This window comes from Sus scrofa, chromosome 11, assembly GCF_054392235.1.
Source record: "Sus scrofa isolate SSC_HxYL_T2T_F1_AM1 chromosome 11, Sscrofa_HxYL_maternal_Yorkshire_Landrace_v2.0, whole genome shotgun sequence".
Taxonomy (NCBI): Eukaryota; Metazoa; Chordata; class Mammalia; order Artiodactyla; family Suidae; genus Sus; species Sus scrofa.
This window is the reverse complement of record NC_139393.1, coordinates 61096894-61112357: the sequence shown is the minus strand read 5'-3', so window position 1 is coordinate 61112357 and position 15464 is coordinate 61096894. Positions and strand designations below refer to the sequence as shown.

Sequence of the window (15464 nt, the reverse complement as noted above, 5' to 3'; positions counted from 1 at the left end):
GCTAGGGGTTGAATCTGAGCTGTAGCCACCGGCCTACACCAGAGCCACAGCAACTCGGGATCCGAGCTGCGTCTGCAACCTACACCACAGCTCATGGCAACGCCGGATTGTTAACCCACTGAGCAAGGGCAGAGACCGAACCCGCAACCTCATGGTTCCTAGTCGGATTCGTTAACCACTGCGCCACGACGGGAACTCCTGATTTAATAAATTTTATAAGCTATTGAATGATAGTTTTTGACTCCATTTATTTAAATATATGGAAATAATGGTTACATTAATTTCAGACACAACTGCTCAAATTGAATATATACTATAACAATGTGTATTCTTGGAATCATTAGGAAGCTGTTCTATAACAGTATGAACTAATGTGAAACAAAATAAGAAATCTTAGGACTTATTCTTAGAGAAAATTTCATTGCAAATGAGTCATAGTTTAAAGAAGCAAGCTATTACTGCCAGTGATATTTTAATGGAGAATTCTGTATTTCCTAGAATAGCAAAATGATTTTTTTAATTACATTAATTTAAAGATTCTTCTTATTTACATAGATTTAGAAACCTAGTAAATAAATTTATAAACTTCTGCAGTGTTTTTTTTCCCTCTTCTTTGTTTTTAATTCCCATCTTAATGATGAAAACATATTTTCCTCCAAAGAATATATATTTGGAAGTAATGGGAGCTCTGGGTTTCAATTACACTAGAAATATGACATCCAGACTGTGTGTGTTAAGGATGCCTCTGGCCATTTGTGTTTATGTTATATATGATTCAGTGTTTTATTTCTAGATAATATATGAAATGTATTTCTGTAATAAACATGATGAGCACTGTGTAGTCAGGATAAAAATTTTTCACAGAATCTGCTGGATGAAGATTTGAAGTTCTGTACCAATGAGCAAAAGCCCAGAGGCTTCATAACCTTTGGAAAAATACAGTATTTACTAAATCCCTAAGAGACCAAGCTAGGTAAATGGGATTTGGGGATCATCCCTTCATAATATTTGCTGGACATGAATGCCTTTTTAAAAAATGTTGGGACAGTAATTAATTAAGACTAGATATTTCAAACTTTGAAGTAGGACGATTAAATATGAGTATCAGAAGTGTGGAGAAAGCAGCAGAAAACCAGGCATATGTCTTCTGGTATTTTCATCCTTTGATCTAGAACTTTAAACCTTAGTATGGAAGTTGAGTTAGTGAAAAAGAGGGAAAAAATAAGCTGGAAAATGCTTCAGAACAGACTGCTCAAAAGAATTTATACAGTTGTGCAGTGAAGGCTATTTCTCTGTCTGTACCATCCAATATAATAGCCACAGCTACACATGGATACTGAGTGTGTGAATTAGATTATTAAGATTGAAGAACTTAATTGCATTTTAATTTTTAATAAACTTTTAATTTCAGAATGATTTTAGATTTTAAGAAAAAATGCAGAGATGGTCTAGATTTTTCAGGTAACTCTCACCCATTTTCCTTAGTACTAACGTCTTTTATCAACAAAGTACATTTGTTATAATTAATGAACTAAAACTTACACATCAATGAAGTATGCAGTCTATCCATATTTCCTTGGAGTTTACCTAATATATTTTTTAGGTCCAAGATTCCATACAAGGTACCCCATTGTGTCACCATGTCCCCTTAGCTTTCAGTTGGCTGTGACAGTGTCTCAGACTTTTCTTCTTTTTGGTAACCTAGACAATTTGCACAGTACTAATCAGTAGAATATCCTCCAATAGAACATCTAACATCAAACATCTGTGTCTGATTTTCACACATAATTCGACTAAGGCTGGAAGTATGGGAAGAAAACTACTGAGGTAAAGTACCATTCCCGTCACATCACACCAAGGGTACATTCATTAATGTAACTTTATGACCGTTCATATTGAACTTGATCATCTGGCTGAGATAGTGTTTGTAAAATTTCTCTACTATAAAATTACTCTTTTCCTCCCCTTGTTAATATTTCTTGCCCAGTTCTAGATTCAGCTCTTTATTAAGGGAGTCTTGTTTCTATTATTGGGTAATAGCGTTAACATTTACTTTTTTTTTTTTTTTTTTTTGCTTTTTAGGCAGCATATGGAAGTTCCCAGGCTAGGAGTTGAATTTGAGCTGCAGCTGCTGGTTTATGCCACAGCCACAATATCCAAGCTGTGTCTGCAACCTACACCACAGTTCAGGGCAATGAAAGATCCTTAACCCACTGAGTGAGGCCAGTGATTGAACCTACTCTTGGATTCTAGTCGGGTTCTTTACCGATGAGCCGCAATGGGAACTTCAATAGCATTAACATTTAAGTTAACTAAACATTTAAAATAGTTTGGCCTAGGGGATGGAGCAAGTATTGAAGGTACCTCAGATTCTCCATAAAAGTAAAATGAATTCATCCCCTTTGCAGTCACTGATTAAACTTTATTTAATATTTCAGGTTTTAAAGAGGATGAAAAAAATATAATGCTTCGTTACATTTTAAGAGGGTATTTTCTCCTCCTTGATCAGAGATAGGCCATGGATCAGCCTTAAATGCTTTTATATTTAGTTTTCAAATCTAGCCCCAAATGACATTTTTTTTTCCAGGTTCTACTGTATATTAGAATGAATTATTAATGTTGTTACAAAACTTATTAAACATTTATACTCTCACATGATTTCAGGAAGAAATATATATTATTTCATTTTTTTCATAAACAACCTGCCTTTTTAAACGTGATTTATGACAATTCATAATCCATAAGAAAGTGTAAAGTAGAAAATATGTATTTCACTAACATATTGTGCCTGCTCAGAAATGGGAAGTAGGGTTAATATATCAATCCTAGAACACAGCACAGATCTGAACATCAGCGGCATTCCCTGAGTGAAAGATGAATGCAAGAAGGCCAGAGCTATGGTTTTTACCTAGCTTCTCAGGAGTAGTAACAGCTCCATAATGTCTAGTTAACCTCCTCTCTTTCTTCACTGTTTCTTTTCTCTAACACCTCTTCATCATTCTATCACTTTTCATCTTTGCCTTACATGATAAACTGCTATTCTTTGGTATGCATGAAGGTGGGGGCAGAAGCAGGGGTGACGGGGAGGCTTAAAGACAAACATCTACACCAGCTTAGTGCTTAACCTACCTGCTTCTAAAGCCTGAGTGTTTTAAACTAAACAGAACCTTTTATTTTATAACTACAAATAAGGTTAAAAACCATTATACTTAGAAAAGTAACACACTGATTTCCAGCCATGCACATTTGTAAACAGAGCAGTTCAAGGCTTTTCTACCAAGAGGAGTTTGATAGGCGGCTAGGTGAGAACTGCTAAGGCAGACTTTTAATGTACCTTTTTTGCCTGGAGCCATCCTAGAGACCACAAGGAATGTGATTCAGACAGTTATTTACTTACCTGTTAGTGAAAATCTTAGATTTTCTGAATTGCCAAAACAATCTCTGTCATACTAAAGCTTAATGTTAGCTCGTAACATTGGTCCAATTAAGTGAAGTGCTCCACAGCCACCTGTATTTCTGTCAGTGTATGTGTCTCCAGGGTGTAGTCGGGAGCATATAATAATTCAGGAATGATTGCCTCCAAGGTTTTATTGGACTCACTCAGTTAACTCAGATAAAATACAGAGAAAAAGAAAACCTTCTTGCTGGCTTGCTGAATTTCCCCCCTTGGGTTTGTTTTCTGCCGAGACATGTGTCATGCAGTTAATGGAGAGAAGTATATATCAAAATGGCCTAAAAAATTGTCTAATTATCAAAGTTCCATAATATGCTTTTTTTTTTCCAGGGGGGGAAAAAATCTTGTCCCTCCAGATAAGGGCTCTTCTAAATACTTAGCTATAGCCGATTACTCTATGTAAAAAACAAGTAACCTGTGTATTCAGTTGTGGGTAGGAGAGCTTATTCAAACACGTATTTGCAATACTTAGAAAAAATGGGAAGAAATTATTTATTTTATATATTTACATTGTATTATAAAAATGAATAACCAGAAACTTAAAATAGAGCAGAGAACAGGGGTGGGGATTGGACCTCTCCACTCTACCGCTAACAGCAGAGCCAAACAGGAAGAAGAAAAACTTCCTCTTCTTGCCTGGCAAAAGCTCAGCCAATAAGAGCCTATCACAGCTCAGCCAATGAGAAGCCACTATTCTTCAAACTCAGTTCCTCTATTTATCCTAACCCTCCTAAAAAGAAGAGAACTTCTTGTCTTCAAACCAGTTCTCCTGTCCTTGCTATATAGGGATCTGCATATGATTTGCCATGGTTGTAGATCCCCAACTTGCAATGAATAAACCCATTTTTGCTGGAGAAGTAATTGGCAGTCTTTTTGTTTTAGGTCAACAGTATGTTACTTGCATGGTTTAGAATCTGTCTGGAAGGATATAAGTGAAGACAGTACACATATTGTTAACTCTGAATTTATCCATGTTCCTGGGGAAGTGAAACAGTATAAATATGGTCTCTTCGAATCAAGAAACATATTGGAATATGAAGAATAAGTTATATGATCTACGGTAGAATAGGGAAGTGTTGTTGTGCCTCCAATATTTCTCTTTATCATATCCCCTGTATGTTGTTCCTTCTGCCCAGCTGCCTCTACAATTAGCAACCTGCACCCATTCTTATTATCTCTTGCCTGGGGGAGTGTTTAGAGAAATAGTTTACATTCAGCCTGTAGCCTCTATCTGCCTGGTTCTACTTCACAATGTCAAAAAAATCTTTTCCGGAGTTCCCGTCGTGCCGCAGTGGTTAACGAATCCGACTAGGAACCATGAGGTTGCAGGTTCGACCCCTGCCCTTGCTCAGTGGGTTAACTATCCGGCATTGCCGTGAGCTGTGGTGTAGGTTGCAGACGAGGCTCGGATCCTGCGTTGCTGTGGCTCTGGCGTAGGCTGGCGGCTACAGCTCCGATTCGACCCCTAGCCTGGGAACCTCCATATGCTGTGGGAGTGGCCCAAGAAATGGCAAAAACGACAAAAAAAGCAAAACAAAACAAAAATCTTTTCCTCAAACTAATAAACTAATTAACAAGTATATAATATACGACTAGCATATATAATATAATCTGATATTGGAACCCCCCACTTGAGTGGCAAACAACACATAAAAAATGACAGACAAGTAACAATTTTATGCTAGCTAGTTATTTTTTCCTTCTGGATTAAGTTGAAATGTCTCAGTTCATTATATTCATTATACCAGGCCCTGAGTAGTTTGACACCAGTCTCACTCTCTAACCTCTTTTTTCTCCTGCATCACCTATCACTTGCTTTATTAGTCATAGTTCCCCAGAGAAAGAGATTTAAGATGTTTATTACAAGGAATTGGCTCACAGGAGTATGTGATTATGGGTGGAGACCCAGGAGAGACTGTGTGTATGGTACACAGTCTGAATCTCAAAGTCGGAGAGCCAGGAATGCTGATTATGTAAGTTTTAACCCCAAAACGGGTAAGTTTAAGACACAAGAAAAGTCAGTGGTTCAGTAGGAGTTCAAAAGCCAGAAAAGAACAATGTCCTAGCTCAGGCAATCAGGTAGAGGTTCTCTCTTCCTCAGCCTTTTTGTTTTCAGGTCTTCAGTAGATGAAGATGAAGCCCAGCCACATAAGGCAGGGCCATCTGCTTTACTCAGTTCACAGATTCAGATGTTAATCTTTTTTTTTTTTTCTTTTGTCCTTTTTTAGGGCCGCACACCCACGGCATATGGGCATATAGGGGTTCCCAGGCTAGAGGTCTAATCAGAGCTATAGCCAGGCCACGCCAGAGCCACAGCAACACCAGATACAAGCTGCGACTCCGACCTACACCACAGCTCACGGCAACGCCAGATCCTTAACCCACTGAGCAAGGCCAGGGATCGAACTTGCAACCTCATGGTTCCTAGTCAGATTCGTTTCTGCTGTGCCACAATGGGAACTCATCAGATGTTAATCTTATCCTAAAACATCCTCAGAGACACACCCAGAATAATGTTTGGACGAATGCCTGAGTCCCTTTGGTCAGAGAAGTTGACATATAAAATTAACGATAGTACCTGCTCTCACCTCTTTAATGAGCCATATGAACATGTCCTCACTTCCTGCATTTGGCACATTTTTCCATCCTCTGCTATGACTTTGTAAAGACTTCTCCCCTTGAATCAAATGGCTTCTCTTTTTCTCTATGACTGGTGTTATTATTATTATTTTTAATCCTTCAAACCCCCTTCACAGTCACATCATAGTGAAGACTGCATGAACTGACCTAAGAAACATTAATTTCCTGATGCTCTGGCTCCCTCTATGTTAGCTTTATGAAATATGACTATCTGGCAAGGTTACTTCTCTGTCTTCCTCCCTTGACTGTGAGCTGATTACTCTAGGGAATGGTTCTCAAGCAGGGTGTTATCTGCTCCTCCATCATCGGATATTTGTTAATCTCTGCAGATATTTTTATTGCCATAACTAGAGGAGGGAATGCTAAGGCATTCTACTGTATTGAGGCCTGGGTCTGGCTAAACTAATTACATAGAAGACAAGCTTCTGCAACAAAGAATTATCAAGCTAAAATCTTCTAGACACTGTTGATATTTTGGACAAGGTAATTCTTGGTTTTAGGGAGCCATCCTGTACAGTATATGATGATTAGAAGCATCTCTGGCCTCTACCCACCAGAAGCCAGTAACAGCTTCTCTTCCAGTTATTGCAGAGGTTCCCTCGTTGTGAAATTTGTCTATTGAGAATTTTTTTTAAAAAAAATAGTGTGAAAAAGCCCAATTCATAGACTACAGTGGTGATTACCAGGGCCTGGCGTGTGGGGGAAACAGGGAAATGTTGGTGAAAGGGTATAAACTTCCAGTTGTAAGTTCTGGGAATCTAACACACAGCATTGGGGGTATACACAGCAATACTGTACTGTGTAATTGAAAGTGGCTGAGAAAGTAGATCTTAAATGTTCTCAGCCCAGAAAACAAATGATAATTATTTGACATGATAGAGGAGTTAGCTAACACTAAAGTAGTAATTATACTGCAATACGTAAGTGTATCAAATTAATGAGGTGTACAAGATGTACAAACACCTTAAAGTTATACAAGGTTGCATATCAATTATATCTCAAAGTTAGGGAACAAGTACTGGGCATACCAGTACCTAATTAGGCAGGATGGTGAAAGGTTTAAGAAAATGAACTTCAGATTCACAGAATCCTGGGCTTGAATCCTGTCTGCACCTAGTACATGGAATAATGAGACATATTTAACTTCCCCCAAATCTATACTTTATTTTTTTTTTTCTTTTTATGGTCATATATGTGGCATATGGAAGTTCCTGGGCTGGAGTCGAATCAGTGCTGTAGCTGCAGGCCTATGCCACAGTCACAGCAATAGCAGATCTAAGCCACATCTGTGACCTACACTGAAGCTTGCATCAGTGCTGGACCCTTAACCCACTGAGTAAGGCCAGGGATCGAACCCACATCCTCATGGATACTACATCTAGTTATCAACCTACTGAGCTATAAAGGGAATGCCTGTATTTTCATCTGTGATCTGATAGTTTAATAATATGAAATGACTCACGCAGTTGGGACAATTAAATGAAATATTGTTAGCGACTGGTAGATGGTAAGTGCTCAGTAATTGTAGCTATTGTGACTGGTTAAGAGAGTGCCACCATAAGGGCAGGTGAACTTACCTTATAAATACCCTTAGTCATAGCATTTCAGAACATATCAAAACAAAATTTGCACCAGATATCTTAGCATTGAAGTACTGTCTGGATTATATTTAAATATTTCATGTGTAATTTTGTCCCCTTGAATACAGGGATTACATTTTTGTTTTCACCCATAAGGCAGGCTGTGATAAATATTTGTCAGATTGAAACTAACAAGAATAAGCATTTCCACTTATAACATTGAGTGTGTTTGCTGTACCTCCAAATAATTTTTATTTGCCTGTCTCACCCATTACTGTTATGAGTGATTTTTTTTATCAGTATTAAATGCATACAGAGACAGAACATAAACTATCAATTTACAGTTCCATGGTATACAGCTGTGATACTATGATGTAATGCAATGAAAGATGAAATTTGAGGCATAGATGTCTGTAGGAGGTCCAAAAGTTATGGGGAAATGATTCAAATTGTACTGAACATAGTCACAGGATTAAGGAAACCAATTGTCACTTGCACTGTGTGGTTATAACAAGAGTCAGAATGTGCCAGATGCACAGCTTGTCTGCAGCTGTTGTCATTTGAATCTTTTGTACAACATCCATTTCCTTTCCCAACTGTGTGGGATTTGTAAGTGCAGAGAGTTGATCAGAATCACTTCTGTGTAGAGAATACTCATATGATAGCTCTTAGATTTAAACCAAGCATAAGAAAATATAACCCAGAAATAATGCCACAAACACTGCTTAAGCTGGCACAGATGCCTGTGCTGGTTGGATTTAGGTAGATACAACTTCACAGTGCTGATTAGGTCAGGTTATGGGCATCAAATCACCAACTAGAGTAGAAGACATACCAATTGCTCAAATGTCACCTTTGGGATAAACATATATTTTAAATGAAGGCTTCATCTCCATATTAGCAGATCAATCTCAACCTAGCAAATGTATATATTTCCCCCATACATTAAATTTGTAACATGAATTTACTGGAAAATATTATGTAGAGAATATGATTGAAGAACATATGAATACACCATAACACACTATAGGACCAAAGTTTATAAAGGTGATCAAAATTTTATAGCTGTATTTGTTACTCTTATGTGTGTGTGTATATATATATTTTTTTTGTTTATGTTGTGTATATACAGATTGATGATATAGATTGAACAATCATCTTTGTTATCTTAAAAACTAAGGAATTACTTTAAATTTCTAAAGTAAAATTGTCACTTCTGTAAATCAGCAATTCATCTATTTCATTCCATTTTGGTCCATGCCCAGGCAAACAGCTTGAGAGAATTATAGTAATTTGTAATTTGATCAACCTTGATAGACCTTTTGTCCAGCTAAAGCCAACTCCAAGTCTTTTGTTCAGATTAGTTTACTTTTCTTTTCGCATTCTGTGCAGCTTTTACTTTATTCAGGAAGGAATCAAACTACACACAGTCTAAAAACAGCAGAAAAGGTGAATAAAATGTCCTGTAGTCCATTCGAGGTAGAGATAGAGAGTGAGCTGGTCATACAGAGAGAGGGAGCTGGGCATTGTCCTGGCAGTAGCGAGAATAGAGCCAAGTAGAATCAGGGACTTGTCAGGCATAGAGCAGGGAGGGTGCTGCCTGGATGACTGAGTCTGTCTGCCTATCCTCACAGGGCAGGCAGAGACCCTGAGACCACCTGAGTGGCCAGCTAGGCTTGGACAGTCCCAGGGCATGCCCAGAGAAAGCCAAGACCCAACCTGGATTCTTTGTTAGCAAATCCAAATCTTTTCGGTACTACCCACAGCCCCTAAAAGAGCTGGCTCTGGGACACAGCCAGCACAGTCACACTGCCCAGTCAGGGTGCAGATCATACTGCATCTATTCCAAATCCTGAGGGATTGGTACTAGCATATGCTGAAGGCTTTAGTCTGGTCTGACATCAAGATGACCACCAAGGAGTACATAGTGCCATTTGGCCAGCCCTTCAGGGTCCATATGTGCTCCTTGGAGTCAGTGCCCTACACAAATGAGATTCTCATTTGGTGCCACAGATAATAGATTCATCACAGTGATGGAGTAGATGTTGCCACCAAATGCCAGCAGGAGATGGATACAGTTGAAGATCCAAATGTTCCAGATCTTGCTTCTAGTAGAAGCTGCTGTATAGGCAGCCTGAACAGTTACCAGTGCCTGCACCTACTTATTGAGGCCTGTGAGATCCTTCTTCAACTTCAGCTTGGTACCCATAATGTCCCAGATCTTGATGGCCTTAAGGAAGCCACTCAAGAGGATGTTATACAAGCAGACCAGCATGTACACTGGGTTGTTGGGAGCCTGGTTTACATTCAACTTCTGCAGGTTCTGGACACCCTACATGATGATGGTGTAGTCTTCTGAACACTAAAGAGCTTGCACCCTGAGTGCAAGGTGGTACATGTGTCCCACATATTGGTGGTCTTGTTCAAGGAGCCACTAAAGTCAGGTGATAATCTTCTGATGATCTTCAGATCCTAGGATACCAATGTTAAGTCGTGCATTGGTGTGGGACAGCTTGTCATTCAATATAGATACATCCCTCTGGAATCTGTGAGGTCATAGCTGACTTGCTGTCTTTTTTTTCCAAGATTTTTTGTCCAAACTTGAGCTCAAGTCTCTTCATCAGCTGGTCAGTATTCTCTGAGACTTTGCCCAGCATGGAGGAAGGAGAACTATCGCTTGGTCTTCCCAGGCCAGTACCACATGCATCTTATGGAAACTCTGGTCCTCCACTTGCAGGAACTCATTTAACTATTGAAGTGGCATGTCTCCAGGTGTGTCTCATAGATATCCTGTTTCCCTTTGAACATGTGCCTGTACTTGGGATAAGGGTATTTGATGTGGTCACCCTCTTTGAGGTGGGCCACAAAGTTCATCTTGAGGAGGAGCAGACTGCTGGTGTTAGGAGCACCCTACAGGCTTATAATCACATCTGCTCCTTTGGTCCTTCCAACCTCTGAGCTTGATGGTGAAGAGCACCATAGATATCCATCTCCAGGAAGATGGTTTCCCATTCTCCAACATAGGACAGGCATGCCTTCAGTGAAATAAGAGCTTCTAAGGTCTGCTCAGACACCACAGTGGACTTCTCTACCACCATCAGCTCTGCCTTGTCCATAGGACCCTTCTCTGAATTTAAGGCACATCTTTGGCAGAACTTGTGTATACACATGGTGATCACACCTCTTCCTTTTTTGAAGACTTATGTGAAGGCATTCTTTGTATGTGTTTGTGACACCCCCTCCAAGAGAAGCAGTTGGAGCTGGCACTTATGCCCGACATCTAGTGTTCTCAGGGCAGCCCCATCCTCCCACTTCATCACCCCCACCTTCCCCACTCTGGGCAGGGCTTAGGTTTACTTCTAAAGATTTAGAGTCTTCTAACTGGCTCATCCTCCATATTCTTATATGTTGTTAGGTTCCCAGTTTCCTTTGATGATCACCTATTATAGGTATATTCCAAAAAAACTGTCTCTTGCTATTTGATTCTTGTTGCTAGAATTGCTCAGTTTATGAGCATGAACTTTCTTCTTTGTTCTAATAGACTTAGGACTAAAGTCACATGTGTTCTCAGATTCATAGAGCAATTCCAATAATACAGTCAGATATCTATGATGAAAAGCTGAAAATTCATTGTATACATGTAGCTTGTTCTTTCTTAGATAGCATATAAAGGTGAACATGTGGATGAGAGTACAGAGAAGGAAATCTTGGGGGTAATCATGGTTTAATGAACAATCATTGTTTTCTGATGCATAACAGCTTGTAATTTAAAATGTGTTGACAATGTAAAGTGTACATATTCAGTTTCAGTTATTTATCTAAATTACTCAAATGAATTGAGTTTTAAAAATTACTCTCCCAGTGTACACTGGTCTAACAAAAAGGCCAATCATTTTCTGAATTCCAAAAATATTCTATAGTAAAAAATGTTCAAAATAGATTTTAATCCATGAAATATAAAACACACTATTATGTGTCCCATCTTATGCTTTTTGGTGCACATGCTCAGCTAAAAGGACCTCTGGGTAACTTTGAGGTTTTTTGTTTTTACTATGCAAGATACCAGTCAAACTTGGGTTTGTTTGTCCAATGTGCAGCAACGCCAGTCTGTTGATACCTGGTTGTAGTGAAGGAAATTATAGCATGTATTTGCAGGGTGCCAGGCAAGAAGAACATATAGCTAATGATCAAAAGACCTTAACTCCTGATGGCTTTTAGGGAAGAGTTTTTAAGGTCAACACTAGGGGTGAAGCTTGCAGGGTGTGTGGATAACAGCACATCTCTTTACAACATGATTTTTTGAATATTTCATGTTCACTGTTGAGAACTACTGCTCAGAAAAAAAATCTTCCTTTCAAAATTACTTCTCATTGACATTGCACCTGGTCACCCAAGAGCTCTGATGAGATAAACAATGAGATTAATGCTGGGTTTTGTGCTTCCAAATATAACATCCATTCTACAGCACATGGCTCAAGTGATTTTGACTTACAAGTTTTATTATTCAAATGCATTTCCTAAGGGTGTAGCTGCTGTAGAATGTGATTCTTCTAATGAATCTGGGCAAAGTCAATCAAAAACCTGGAAAGGATTCAGCATCCTAGATGCCATTAATAACATTTGTGATTCATGGGAAAAGATCAAAATATCAACATTAACAGAAGTTTGGAAGAAGTTGATGTCAACCCATGGATGACTGTGAGGGGTTCAAGATTTCGGTGGAGGAAGTGACTGCAAATGAAGTGGAAGTAATGAGAGAATTTGAATTAGAAATGAAACCTGAAGATGTTACTGAATTGCCGCAATCTCATAATAAAATTTTGAGAGCTGAAGAGTTGCTTCTTATGGGTAAGCGAAGAAAGTGAATTCTTGAAATGGAATCTTTTCCTGGTGAAGGTTGTGAAGGCTGTTGAAATGCCACCCAGAATTCAGAAATAAATTTGGTCATAAACAACCTCAAGTTTTGAGAGGATTAACCTCAGTTTTGAAAGAAATTCTACTATGGGTAAACAGTATTGCATGCTACAAAGAAATTGTTCTTGAAGAGTCAGTGGATGTACAGACTTCATTGTTAAAACTGCCACAACAGCGCCCCTCCCCCCAACCTTCATCAGCCACCACCCTAGTCAGTCAGCAGCCATCAATATCTCAAGGCAAGATCCTCCACCCACAGAAAGATTATGACTTGCTGAAGATTCAGATGATGACTAGCGTTTTTCGGCAATTGCGGAGACCAGCTCAGCAGGATGGGGCTGAAGAAGGGGTGCTGTGGAACTTAAGGAAAGAAAGTTAACATAAAACAAGACACAGAGACATCTTAAGTAAAGGTGGGAACCGGGGACTCAAGGTCTCAGGGACCAAGAGCCCTGCCTCAAGAAACCACACTACTTTTATTGTGCTCTTGAGGATTAGGTCAAGCGAGGAGGGGGTTGTAGGTGCAGGATATAGGGTTTTTTTTATTATTATTTTATAAGTTCTTTTATTATTTTCTTTTATAATTTTAAAAGTCACTTAGCTGGAAGATGGTTAAACTTTTACTCTAAACTTTAGGCATTTAAGAATCATTAGCATTTCAATTAGCTATCTATGCATAGCATTTCAGAGAATCCTCACTGTGCTTCTGCAAATGGCATGCCTATTTGTGGCAACCCTGTATGCCCAGGTTTGCACCTTGGTTCTCTTTTCTAATGCATATTCTGTTAACGTCCACTCATAAACCACTTGGCCATGAAGTTCCTCTTTCTCTTATTCTTTAGAGGACATATCATGCTTGTGCAAATGGCGTGCCAATCTGCACAGGTCCTGCATGCCTAGACCATTGTATTATGTCCTCATTCAGCTGACCCTGTGAATAACCCATGCCTTTAGGTCTTTGTTCTTAAGCTTAAGTCATTTACCATCACCGTGACTGTTTCTCAAGCAGGAAGACGGGACAAAGTAAGGAAGGAGAAGATGGCGTTTTCAGCAAAGAGGCTAAGAAAATATTATAAAAACATGTCTCGCAACAGGCAATAAAGTATTTTTTAATTAAAATATGTACATTGTTTTTTAGACATAGTGCAATTGCTCACTTAATAAATGACAGTATAATGTAATCATAATTTCTACATGCACTGGGAACCCCAAAATTCTTATGGCTTGCTTTATTGCAATATTTCTTGATTGCAGTGGTCTGGAACCGAACCTGCAATATCTCTGAAGTGTGCCTGTATATTAGTTTGTCACAACATTGGAATATATTTGATTGATAAATGTAAGGGTTGTATTATCAAATAGATTAATAGAGTGAAATTTGACAGCTATGTTGAAAAGTTTGAACAGTGATTATATTGATAGTTGGTAGCACTAACTGGTTGTAGGATCTGATGTAGGACCTGAGTTCAGACACAGGGAAATGGTGGTCTCAGGAATAAAAAGGGAAAGTAGTCAGTTGCTGTCTATGTAGCTTTCTAATCGGAATGATCCCAAGAAGAGTGAATTTGTGGATCATGTTTATAAATTACTGTGCTTTTCAATGAAAGTAACTGCTGTAAAAATAATATCCTATTACAGATATATTTAAATAAATTGTTCCTCCTTAAAAGATGATCACATTTCAAAGTTACTCTCATTACATTCCAGGTATATCATAGGTAGATAGATAGATGGATAGATAGACAGACAGACAGACTGGAGAATGTGAAATATGAAACTCTGGTTTGAGGCTCAGGCTATAAAATTACTTACCTCATATTTATAAAAATTGCAGTTTCCTGGTACAAACTCATATTGGGAGGAAAAAGACATATATACTCAGTCAGTCACTCTTACAAACAGCTACAATATACTGTGAAAATGAAGCACAATGTTATGATAATATAAAACTATGAACAGAAGTTTTACTTTTTATTTAAATAGCTACATATCACCTTTATTTTATTTTATTTTATTTTTGTCTTTTTGTTATTTCTTTGGGCCGCTTCCGTGGCATATGGAGGTTCCCAGGCTAGGGGTCTAATCGGAGCTGTAGCCACCGGCCTACGCCAGAGCCACAGCAACTCGGGATCCGAGCTGCGTCTGCAACCTACGCCACAGCTCATGGCAACGCCGGATCGTTAACCCACTGAGCGAGGGCAGGGACCGAACCCGCAACCTCATGGTTCCTAGTCGGATTCGTTAACCACTGCGCCACGACGGGAACTCCAATATCACTTTTAGAAGATATTAACTTTCTCAGTAAATACAGTTAAAATAATGTGATCTTAGTTTTCTATGCTCAGTAAAAATCCTTTTGCAAGTAACTCAGATTTTTAAAATAAGCTTTGACTTAATTATAAAAATATAATTGTTATTTAGTAATTGTTCTCATTTCGTATTTGCAAAATCTCAGTAGTCCTTTAGATATACGGTTTTATAAAACAGTTGTCTAAATTAGATGTATTCTGGGATTACTGTTTAATTATGTATTAGAGAAATATATAAGAAAAGTATACTGCCTCTACCATTTTAATCAAATAAAATTACTTAGATTTTCTAAATATAAAATATATATTAAAAATGAAAATGTACATTTAAATATATAGACATCATAAAGTATTTCAACAGATTTGTTTAAATTTATATTTTGATTCTGGAGTGTTTGCATATATAGAATCATAGTATATTCATCAAAAAAAAGAATTTACAGGTAATTTGATCCAATCTCTTTATTTAACAGATGAAGAAACTGACATCCAGAAAGGTCATGAGAGATTTACAAGTAGAAGCTAGCTGTTTCGACTTCCTGTCAAATACAGCTTTTGTTAATACAT

General features: G+C 38.3%; 1 long non-coding RNA gene across 2 annotated transcripts in view; it reads left to right on the top strand.

The window, feature by feature from the left end:
* Nucleotides 1-15464, top strand: part of LOC146398656 (uncharacterized) — a 329428-nt gene that overhangs the window by 55943 nt on the left and 258021 nt on the right. The gene's annotated exons all lie outside the window — the stretch shown is intronic.